The 12,883-nt window shown below is 37.9% G+C and overlaps 1 long non-coding RNA gene across 1 annotated transcript; it reads right to left on the bottom strand.

Annotated features, from left to right (window-relative positions):
- Nucleotides 1-325: 325 nt before the first annotated feature.
- LOC131983195 (uncharacterized) lies at nucleotides 326-4,373 on the bottom strand. Its single transcript, XR_009395458.1, has 3 exons — nucleotides 4,318-4,373; nucleotides 1,019-1,126; nucleotides 326-475 (listed from the first exon to the last, which is right to left on the bottom strand). It is a non-coding gene; the product is annotated as an uncharacterized LOC131983195 (long non-coding RNA).
- Between the last annotated feature and the right edge of the window lie 8,510 nt (nucleotides 4,374-12,883).

Here is a 12,883-nt window from a genome sequence, read left to right as displayed (position 1 = left end):
GGGACCATGACGAGCTCTAGATATAAAATAAAATTAAATCAACAATAATTGATGGGCTGTTTGTGATTGTGCATGCACCTTAATGTCTCAGCACACCTGTGTAGGCAAACCTGCTAGAAGCACACAAGACAGTGATTCGCTCGAGGACATCTCACATTTTATTCTTGCATTTTTCCCTCTTTCTCCCACATTGGAACAGCCAATCCCCCTCACACTGCGGTTGTTGTTGCTGCTAACTCCCACTGTTGGCCCGGGGAGGGTGTAAACAACATCCTTCGATGCGGGTGGACTTGTGCCAGCTGCTTGGTTTCACCTGTCGGAGAGGAGCTTTATCAGGAGAAAATAACATACATTGAAGTTCAGATTAGCCTCTTCACATCCAGCTGACCTCAGCACAGGCACAACCACAGTGGCTTCCCACAGGGGATCACTTCGGGTTGACCTTTTCACGCTACGAGGGACTGACGTTATCAAGCTGAAAGACATAGGTAAGACATTTCAAGGTATTTCACTGCACGCAACCACATTGTTATAGTTACACATGAGCTGCTTATTTGGTGAATGTAACAGAGAGCAAATTTTCCACTGTGCCCCCTGCCCACTCAAGAATAAACATGTGCACTACCAATAATTGCTACACTTCCTTGATCTTTAAACATCATATGAGCAATGAAAAAAAAACACTTAATACACCGTGTACAGTATGGCTATTTATATACTGTATGAAAGACTGGATTTCATTGGAGAGAGAGAAGAGAGAGAGATGTCGATGGAGGGAAATAAAGAGAGAGAGAAGGAGAGAAAATAGTGAGAGACTTTCTACTTCCAGCCTGGTGGCGATCTCCATCCCTCATCTAGCAAAACACACCCACACAGCACCTTATTATGACCTCTCTCTTTCTCTCTCATCTGTCTCACTCTTTTCTCTCTCTTCTGAAGCATAGAAATTGATCCAAAATGACAAAACGGTGCACTCTAGTGGCAACAAGGTGTAGCTCATTAAGCACTTTATAATTACCTTATTTTATTAGTGGCAAGTTGGGGCCCCTCCTGACTTCAGAGTGGTCTTGATTCTCTGTGGCAAAGCTTCAACAAGGTGCTGGAAACATTCCTCACAGATTCTGGTCTATATTGATATGATAGCATCAGTTGCTGCAGGTCAATGATGCAAATCTCCTATTGCACATCCCAAATGTGATCTATTGGACTGAGATCTGCTGGAGGCCAGCGGAGTAACAGTGAACTCACGGTCATGGTCAAGAAACCAGTTTGAGATTGTTATATTATACTTGAAGAATTATTATAAAACAGATGGCCAGTGGGTTTTTCTTCATTGTAGCTATGTATTTTTTCACAGAGAGGCACAAGACAGGGCACTGTGTTCTGACAATATGTTATCTCGTTTAGGCTAGATAGGCGCCTGTAACAGCGCACACACACATTGTATATCACAACCTTAGAATGAGACTTGGACAGCTGTTGGCCTGTCCATGTTATAAGTAACTGGCTAATAGGATTCGGTTTGCGTGTAAGTCTAACTTCTGTAGAGGATGAAAATGTGAATTATTACAGAAATCGGGCTCATTCTGACTGGGATCTTGTCAGAGCGATATCAGTCCAGCGCTGCATATCTTTACCTGTGACTTAATAAAAGGCTTGCATTGAGACCAGTCTTTTCTCCGGGTTGTGTTTACACTCTTGAGCTTCCAATCTATGAACCTGAGAGACCTTTACAAGACAATTTGAGCTTTGTGACATGACGTTATCCTGCTGGATCAGAAGGTGGTTAACTGTGATCATAAAGGGATGGACATGGTCAGTAACAATACTCAGGTAGGCTGTGGCGTTTAAATGATGCTCAGTTGGTACTAAGTGGCCCAAAGTGTGCCCAGAAAATATCCACACCACCACCAGCCTGAATAGTTGATACAACGCAGGATGGATCCATGCTTTCAAACTGTTGGATGGACCCAACCATCCAGGGCCGGCTCTAGCCCATTTGGTGCCCTAGGCGAGATCCATTCGTGTTGAACAGCTCCACTCGCTGCTTCACAGAGGGTGAAACTCCCGTTTTTGTTTGCCCATGGTGCCAACCAGGCTATATAATACAACTGTCTGTCTATATAATTATTAACTTACAAGTAAATTTGCAAAAAAAGCACAGCTGGAGACCGCTAACAAAGTTAGAGACAAGAGAGACAATGAAAGTGCAAACCCCACAAAAAATGTGCTTAACTGTGTTAAGCTAGCATTGCTTTATTTCAACCTAGCTAGCTTGCAGGATATATCAAAACATAACCTGTCTGTCACTTGACGTAACCTCAGTGATCTGACCGTCTAAAGGGGGGGCAAGCCAATGACCACATATCACGTGACTCAGCACCACAAGTGACAAAATGTCATTGTTTCCCTGTTTCTTTATTTTGTTAATATTTATTATTTTCAAGACAGAATATGAAGGGAGGGCGACAATGGGCATCGAAAATTATTATTGTTTTTTTTCTCCCTCGAGGGTGACTGTTGGCGCCCCTCCAGCAGATGGCGCTCTAGGCGACGGCCTATGTCGCCTAGAGCCGGCCCTGCTACCATGTGAATATCACAGCAGACATCAAGACTCATGAAACCAGACAAAGTTTTCCAATCTTCTGTTGTCAAATTTGTAAATGTGTTCTAACTTTCAACTTTAGCTATTTTCTAAGGTTTCTATCCTATCTTCTATCCTTTAGCTTGTTGTATTTCTTAAATTATTTAAAGTTTCTTCGAAATTTTCAGAAACAAACACAAAAAAAGGATAAAACTTTTAAAGGTTAAAGATTGTTTTTTTCTTAAACATCTGTTTTGGGTAGTTTTTTAGTATGCAATACAAATACAAAATACAATTTAATTATTCCAATTTAATATATTTATTCCACATAATAAAATATAAAATGTGTCTAAATTCTCACCTGCCACTAGAGGGAGACAGAGCTACATGTTTGTTGCATTCATGGTGCTACATTAAACTGTTTCATCCTTGAGCCATTTGTCATACTGACATGTTGAGACAGTCATCAAAAGTTGTCAGAAGCAATAATCCGTCTTGTCTGATGATGCATTTTGCATTATTTCAACCTGGCTGTTTCTTTGTTGTTTTTTAACCAGTTTTTTATGATATGTCTATAATGCCTGGGCCTGTTTTTCCACATTCTCAGCCCACAAGGTGCTCTTTTTTCAGGAACAAAGCAAAACCAGTCTGATAATTTCACAGAAGCTCCACCCAAACTGGATGGAATTGGGAGACTGCAGTTATTAGTGGCAATCATTTACTTTCCTCCACCCAGACTCCACTGCATGGGAGTAGGCGTCACGCACATTGGAGTGTGCTTTCAAGAAACACCCAATCTCAAACACTTTGTCTGTGATGTTCAAACTTTTTCAAACAGTATCATTGGAAAGATGGACTGTAAATTACTTTTTTTTTTTTTAACCTCTTTGTATAATATAGTATAATAGATATAGAGCTTTTGTACACTGAACAGCACTGCAACAAAACCACACATGAATAATTCCTATAATCAATGATGTTATACATACATATGCAATCTGCTTTAAGAAATTTGTTAAAACAGATTCCATACTGGGTTAATCAACAACAGCTGCGAGTCTAATTCAAAATGAAACTGAAAACATGCACAATTGTAAGATAAAAATCGGATGCACCTGCACATTTTGAAAATACACATAGCCATTACGTAATCCCATGACCAATGCTGAGCTGGTTTCTATGACTAAAAAAGCCCCTCGGTTCTCTGGTAAATTCATCAATTGACACACACTACCTTTAATGAGAATTACAAAAATAGCTTGGGGTCAGATTTGTTGTTGAGTTATTGAAACATGACGCAATGAAAAAGGGAAGCATTAAAACTACACATATGGGGGGTTGGTGCATTACTTTTTCTTGGCCTTAACCTCTTAAAGGTCTCCGCTGGTCCGAATCAAAAGTAGTCCAGCACATATTCTCCCATTATACATTCAGTTTTTGTACGGATGAAACAAACGACATGCTAATAACAGGACTTTAGAGGTACCAGTTTCATTTAGATTTGATTTGTAGTTGCATGTTGTTATCTGCAGACAAAGCCATGCTAGCTGTTTCTGTTTGTTAGCCATAGCTTCATATAGCATGCAAACATCAACTTTTCACCTAACTCTCAGCCAGAAAACTAATAAATTGTATTCCCAAAATGTCTTACTATTTCTTTAAGTTGAATCATAGCCCGACTTTAACCACTCTATGCAGGGCATGATAGGAATAAAAGGTATTTTGTAGCTCACCTTTGAAGCAGACATTTTGGCTTGTCAAACAAAGAAAAGCACAGGTGTGACTAATAACATAAACTAATTACTGGCGCCAAAAGTGTCAGAGCCCTGCTCTCACCTGAAGAAACCTCATTCAAAGAGACACAACCAGGACGAGACATGAAATGACCACAGAGGCATGAAAAAAACTACAGAAAAACAAAAGAAGTATAAAGAGACACAAAAGACTACAAAGATACACAAAACAACACTAGAGAATCACAAAATAACCACAAAAAAGGACAAAACAACAGCAAAAAATTGCCTTAACTACTGGTGGATTCAGGGTAGGCCCTAATGTTGGAAAACAAGGCAAAAGTGTCTTCTTTGACATCCCAGCAGTAGATAAAACATGATAAAGTGTGTAGTGGAATTAGTACCTTTCTTGAGTGAGAAAATGAATCAAAGAGCACGTAGATGTTCCTTTTAGTTTTTTCTTTATTATCAGACATCCGAATACACTGACTAGGTACAGCGGAGGAGAACTTTGTCCAATCTTAAAGGCTGCTAAATAAAAGGTGTCCCTCTCCAATAAAAGCCCTGAGTTCACTCTCTTTTCTGTCTGTGTCTGGGCATTTTTAAACAATTCTGTAAACCACAATTGTAACATCCCACACCTCCAACATATGGAGCACGTTTTTCGTGAACGCGACTTTTAACCTTAAAAGGATACAACTTATACTGTTTATATTCTGCCCCCAAACGCCTCTAATATCTGAGAAATCCCAGATCCTACAGTACGTTATTTCTGGTTTAAACCGGCTGTTACATGATCAGGAGGTCATACTGGGGCCTTTTAGTGAAGCAGATACCTTTGATTAAAAGTAACAGAAAATATAGCACAAGTGCCTTTTTGTACACTGGTGCCAGACTGCATGTCACAGGGGCCGTTTTTTAAAAATGATTTTTCGCCCCGACCCCTCAAACATTCTGACCAGTGGGCTAAACAACTGTAAAGTATGTGTGTCTTGCTCCTATGTAGGAGGCCTTTTACATGTCTGTGCCAGGTGCCCATTGTCTCATAATACGCCCTTAATAACTCTTACGAAGGCTCTGGTCTGTATAAGTATGACAGTTTGACCTGAGCCAGCACGATCAGAACCAGGACCTTATTCTTACCTTACTCTTATTGTTTACACTTTTGTTTTTTTCCTAGTTGTGACCTGTTGTGAATATTTCCCAGCCTGAAATAGAGCTCTAATAACAAAGAACTTTATTATCTTCTTCTTATTTTTATTATTTTAGCCCTACCCCATCATGATATTTTTGTGTTGAGTAATACACCAGGCAGTGCACTATTAACCAATCAAGAGTCTAATCTCGTGCAAACAGATTTTCGGTGCGTAATGATCCATGACTTTTCTGTCAACACACGCTCTTCGATTGTCAAGAAACTTGTCTCAATTGTGAAATGTTATTCTAAAAGACATGTGAAAGAGCTTTCATAAAAGTCTAAACATTTTAATATAAAATGGTTTCTGTTTGTGTGTGTGTTTGTGGGTCTTTGTTTCTACTTACTGTAAATGGTTTACATAGATCCTCTTCTTCTGAAATACTAAATTATCAAAGAGAAGTACCATTTCCCTCTTTTAATGGCTTCACGCACCCAAACAAGCTCGTACGCACACAGTTTATAGCTTGGACAAACAAATATTCGACTACCTTAAAGAGTCATTGTTTAAGTGACATCAGGAGCCGTTTCCTTTTTCTGTTTAATGACACTGGCTTCACTTTTATTTCACCTTTTCATTTCTTTGAAATTGAAAAAAAAGGTTACGCAGAAAACATGTGCATATGTGCAAATATGTGCATGTGTGTTTCTTTTAATAGGTCAGGTATGTAGACTTCAAGGTACAGATGCACTAACACACACATACTGACATGGCTTTCTGGGTTATTGGGTAAATAACACACATGTACCAGATATTACCAAGCTGATAGAAGGTCACATGACTTCACAAAACTGAGTCAATGCGAAAGGGGGCGACCACAAAGCTGTGGTGTGTTGGCGTGTGTGTCTGAGTGTGTGCATGTGGGTGTTTTTATTGTATGTGGGTTTGTGAGTGTGTTTAGCGAACTTATGACTGAGACCGTCTTTAGTGGAAAGATTAGAATTACGATTAGGACTATTACGGTAAAACTGTAACTGTGTGTGTGTGTGTGTGTGTGTGTGTGTGTGTGTGTGTGTTTGTGTGTTTGTGTGTGTGTGTGAGTGCGCGCGCGTGTGTGTGCACGTGTATGTGCACGTGTATGCATTCCTGTAAATCAGTCGTTTTGATGGTCCTGAGCGGAGGCGGAGCCAATACACTGATGCTGCATCATTCATGTAGAAATAGCAGTAGTAGCAGAATGAGTGAAATAATTATAGCAACAGTATTAGTTAGTTACTATTATTATAAGTAGTAAGTAGTGTAGTATAATCATAGTACTGAGAATATGAAGGCATGTAGTCACTGGAGTCATTTAGGATACATAGTGGCCATAGACTGTATAAAGAAGTGGTAGAAGTTCTTCCTGGTGTATCTGGTAAACATCCTTCAGGCAGGATAGAACAGTGGTTCACTACCTTTGTTGTCTTAAAAACCACTCAGTCAGATGTACCCCTTCATTGACAACACATTTTGAAAATGTGCTCATTTCTATTCAATAGCAATAGTTTTAAACATTACATTTTCTCCCAAAATTGAATGTTTAGGTCTGCTTGGTCAGTTAGCGTAACTGAATCCCGAATCGGACACCGTTCAGCTAAGATTCTATCAAAGTTTCACATTAACTACCAATATAAACGATCATGTTATGTTATTATGTAATTAATTAAATGCGTGAAACTAAAGTCTATCTTCTTATCTTTCAGACTGTATATCGTTTTAACCGTGTACGTTAGGCTGGGGTTTACCAGAGTCGTCAAAAGGACGCTAACGCCGGTGAATAAGCCATGCGCTAACTGTATCCCACATCGGACACTTGGATCTCCTCTCTGTAAAACATCAGATTTACTTTCGTATTGTAATTAGACATGTAAATCTCCATGTACATAAATGAAATTTCACACATAGGTTGTTAAATATGTATGAATCAATTATGCCAGCGCTGGTGGTGGTGATCTTATTCGAAATGACCTTGACAACAGCGGAAAGAGCGGCACTGCAGATGTGTCCAATTTGGGATACAGTAACGAACGGTGTCCAATTTGGGATACAGTCTCCATACATATATACTACTCCCTCATTTAAACCATTTATCCATTACTTTTACTACCATTGATCCTACTCATCCGCTGCTTCTAGCTAACTATTTATCAAGCATGTTTAATGCGAGATATTTCAGGGGTTTATCTGTTACATTTAGCTAACTATTTCAGCAGGTTTTAGCTATAGTTATATTTAGCTATTTCAACAAATTTTCAGATACATTTAATGTTAGCTAAGCTATTTAGCTGTTACTTGTTGTTAACTGTTTCAACAGTTTATCCATTTGTTTAACCATGTATCCTTGAACAGTAGTTTTAGCTTTCTAATCCATTTCTGTTACTTAAAGCTAACAATTAGCACTGTTTATTCCTTACTTATAGCTAACCCTTTATCTGATATATTAAATGCTAGCTATTTGAACATATTGTTACTTTTAGCAAACTTTTTCAACTGTTACTACACAGTAGGCTACTAAACAATCATCTACATGATTATATATACATATATATATACACATACACACACATACACACACACACACACACACACACACACACACACACACACACACACACACACACACACACACACACATATATATATTTATGTGTGTGTGTGTGTGTGTGTGTGTGTGGAATTCACACAACACACAAAATTGACAACAAACAATATTTTATCTCTCTTCTGTCTATCTTCTGCACAAAGAGTACTATTTATGAACCCTCTCAGCCATTCTGAGTTGAGTTAACAGGAGGTTACATAAACACCGTAAACATTCCCACCACACAGGAAGATCGTTTTTAAGCCAGAAAGGAAGATGCATGCAAGTTACTTATATCCTCAAGACAACCTGAATTAACCAAAAAGAAACATATTAACAATAGTTTTGAATAAAGACAGCAACTGTGGGTGTGATCACTTCCTCACACAGCAGAAGCACTTTAGCTCTGTTTCATGTACTCGCATGGCCTTGTTACACTTGGAAGTGTGTGGAGGAATTCCTGATCAAAACCGGAGAGAGAATGAATCAGAGCCAGAGTGTGTGCTGCAATTGTTTTGTATTGACGCCACTTTGACAACAGCAAGGAATATGCAAATGACCAGGACTGCTTGCTGACTCATTGCATACCTGTCTCACTTTGAATTAAAAAGAAAACAGCTAAGACTGTGTCACAAATACAAAACAATGGAGCAAAAGAGAAAGAAAGCCTGAAACAATGGATCTTTTTTTACAGATATGAGGTATCCACCACCTGTGGAGAAATAAATAATTTAATGTTGGACATGAGCCTATTCACACAAAGTGGAGATAAGAGCAGAGCAGATGATGAAGGCACACCATTAAATAAACTACAGCAGGGATTATAGCACTCAGCGGTGTGGAAGCACATGCGGGCATGTGACACATAGCCTACGCTCCAATAACCATCGCTACTGATTTGCTTTCTCTTGAGTGTTTCTGCTGAATGAGGGTTTCAAGGAAGGAACCTGAAATTCTACCATGTTCATTGGACTTTCACTTTGAACAGACGTGATGAATCCCCCAAAACTACCTCAATGTCAACACTATTCCAGGGAAAGCAGTGATTTCATATAAACATGTCCAGTAGTTCTTCCCTTTGAGTCATTTTCAATGTATGACTAACTACGGTTTGCTCTTTAAGTTTGTGATTCCAGGAAGAAATGATAGAGATCTAGAAGAAAATATAGGAGCAAAATGGGCTTTACAATACAGTAGCAACTTTATAGTTTCTTTAAATACTTTATTATTAAGTAGGTCGTCTGTGTATGTTTTTTAAAGCTTTTCTACTTCAGCCAGAAACTTTTTTTTTTTCTTGCACCGGTCAATTTTGAGGTTTTGGGCTATATCCTTCATAAAAGTGTAATGAAATCATCCAAAACAAACATCTAGGTGTATATTTTACTATATTTAATCCATTTGATTTATCCTAAATTCACTAAAAGTTAGCGTTCTATTGTAACGTGTAGTACTGTAAACGTAGTCTAAGCTTGTCATCGTTACAAAGCGCCCATGCTCCTGCACAGTATTATGTATTTTACACTTTCTATATTGTTGTTGTTATGAATTAGATTAAATATTTTGTCTTTGAATAGTAATTTCCATTAAGAATGTATGAAATCTTTTCAGGCCGTATTCCCAAAATGTGTTTTTTCTCATGCTCCGAGCCATAAATCTCAACTTCAGCTACAGTTACAATCACCAAATTAACCAGTTTTATTCCTAACTATATTCTGAAGGTTTTAATAGAGGGGTTTGTCTATATCTCATTCGTACCCTGATTTATAGAAAATTTTGTTAAAGAACATTTATTTTTTATGACTTTTGACAGTATTTTCTGATGAAAAGAGATATCCCAATGTACTTCTAGAATAAATTTTGAGTGTAATTCATCAACAAAACAAAATAGTAACTTTGAAATTTGCTTTATCCAGATTTATGTCTTTGAAATATATGAAAATTAGCATATTTAAACATGACATTTAAGGAAAAAATGTCCTAATGTAAATAACAAACTGGGGATGTTTCATAGTGACATCTATACGTTAAAAACATTACCCTATGCACCTGTAGTGTCTCCCCTTCATTTAAGTTTTGTATATCTAATACAATTTTATTAACAAGCCTGACCAAATAAGCTTGAAAATTAAAAAATCGACTGATTATTTACTTTTCCGACGGCCCTTGAAGGCATCATGAAGAAAATCTAGCCAATCAGGATTCGAAAAGGCTCAGTTACGCCTTTATTTATAGTTACGTCTGTTACTTTCACTTTCGGGTTCTTGGAAAATGAAGCATTTCTATCGCAGTGCGACCGCTGGACACAGACCACAATATAAAGATAAACACATGCAAACACAAACAAAAACAGACTGTTGACCATATTGTTTCTGCACACACACACACACACACACACACTTTCTGGCATGCATCACACAATAACATATTGCATTGGTATGCACTTGCACATGCATGACTGAGGTGAAAAGAAAAATCCAGTCTGTGTGTGTTTTATAATTGCATGTTTATTTGTGGGTTTTTACAAGATACTAAAGAAACAGTGTGAGTTTGCATCAGAGTGTGCGTGCACATATTAAGGTGTGTCACCGTGATAACTATTTGTCCTTCATCTGTCAAGTTAGTACGTGTTTACAGTGATAGCAAGTCAGATGGCTTGTTGACAACATGAAACAAGCTTTTCTCAAACTGCAGCATGTTTTCCTAGAAAGAGGAGGGACAGCAGGAAACAGCGACTCAACAGAACTCAAATCCTCATCTTAACAAACTGAGGACCTTTAATCCTTGAAGCCAGCAGGTTAGATTTCAGTTTCATTCTGACGAGATATCACAGCCACTGCATGTACATTGTATTTGAGCAGATTTTGAAGTGCTGAAGCCACGGAGCTCCAGTTCAGCCTCACACTTTTTGAGTTTTTGGAAAGAGCTTTGGGCAGCAAAAATCCTAAACCAAATGTGAATCTGGTCAGACATGTTGATGCTGAGTAGATTAACAGCTGTGTGCATCAGTTGCACCATGCACCAATTTGTAACATATATTTCTATTTTTGCACACGATGTATTAGTTATCTGCTGGGATTGTGACATGACAGTGAGTGTAGTTTATAGAAGCAGTTCAAGAGGCCAAAGTTTGAAAGCCAAAGAAGAGCCCATTTATTTATGGAATGGATCCAAATCAGAAGTATTTTTCACTTCAGTTCATCTTGGGCATTTGTGCTGCATTCATGTGGTGTCGAAATAACCCAAAAATACACGTGAATGCCCCCTCAAGTCAGAAAAAACCCTTTGGAATGTGGGCAAATTTTTTGTTTATGCACTATATTATGCAGGAACATTCCAGACAAAAGTACATTTTGGGTTGGTGGTAAGAAACTTTGCATTAACTCACGTATTGTATATGTATTTTTTTTACTTATAATGTGGTGGAGCTGTTTACAGGCTTTTGTCTTTCACAATAAATGCAAGAAACATGACACTGGATTCATGCCTATTGAGTCAAATAACTGCATTTAATCCTTCCTCACAAAGACAAACATGACAAAATGTAGCAATCCACTGTTGTGTAATGTTGGGAAACGTTTGCCACATTCAGGATACAGCACATCCGCATCACACAATATATTTTGCTCTGCTATTACGGCAAAGAAAAAGGTTTTAACTGTTAAATGAATGGGCTGAAATGGAAGGACTGTAGACCACATGATTGACCAGCAGCAGCAAAGGCTGAAGAGACTTGGAGGTGCTGGCAAACTGCAGGAATAGACTGAGGCGATAGATTAACATTTGCTGAGTGAACATTTATTAATATTTATAGTACAGGAATAGTATATAAGGAAACTTGACCAACCAACAGGGAGAATGTTCCTTAAATACACTGTAGCAACTGGGAGCCAAAAGGAATAATGTTCATACCAGGACCAAAAGTGAAATTAAAACTTATTAATTAATATTAATTAACAATTGTAACCTCATAGTATGATAAACCACTGTGACATGTTCTTATAACAGACATGAAATCAATTTACTATATAATGACTCAAACTGAACTTCTTATCAGGTCATTGAGAGCACACAGCTGCAATAATGATGTCATGCAATGATAAATATGTGCTCAGCCAATATGAGTCATATTAAAGCGCATCATACTGAACACACAATCAAACACACATGAGCTTCTATGTTTGATCTGATGGTTTATTATAAAAGAGATTGTGTTATCTGTAATGTCCTGGTACTTTATTTTTACTATAGAAAAGTAGAATTTTACTTATTTGCACTAGTATCTCTATGTAATTTCCTCTTCTACGCCACCACATTTCATACCATAGAAAAAATTACAGATTAAAAATGGTAAATGGACTGCACTCATACATCACTTTTCTAGTCTTTACCACCACTCAAAGCACTTTAACACTGCATGCAGTGCTGATTCACTCATTCATAGATGGGATTATTTAAATGCCCTCCTTGTTGGTGTCTCTCAGTCTTCCATATCATGACTCCAATTCGTCCAAAATGCAGCTGCTCGACTACTAACTGGAGCACAAAGTCGAGAGCACATTTCCCTTGGATTTTTAAGTCCCTACACTGGCTCCCAAATTTGCATATATAAACTTAACACCTTAAAAACTTAATATATATTTTTATATATTACCCTATTCATCTGTACTGTCTCCCTTTAATTTATTATCTATTGTCTAGTTTCTTCCTCTACCACCTTTGTTATATGTCTTCTTGTAAAGCTCATAAACTAATTACAGGTTTGTAATAATAGGCCAAAGAAAATGAAACTGCAGAACATTTTAGGGGACAA

Source organism: Centropristis striata, chromosome 13 (genome assembly GCF_030273125.1).
Source record: "Centropristis striata isolate RG_2023a ecotype Rhode Island chromosome 13, C.striata_1.0, whole genome shotgun sequence".
NCBI lineage: Eukaryota > Metazoa > Chordata > Actinopteri > Perciformes > Serranidae > Centropristis > Centropristis striata.
This window is presented reverse-complemented; position numbering and strand designations above follow the sequence as displayed.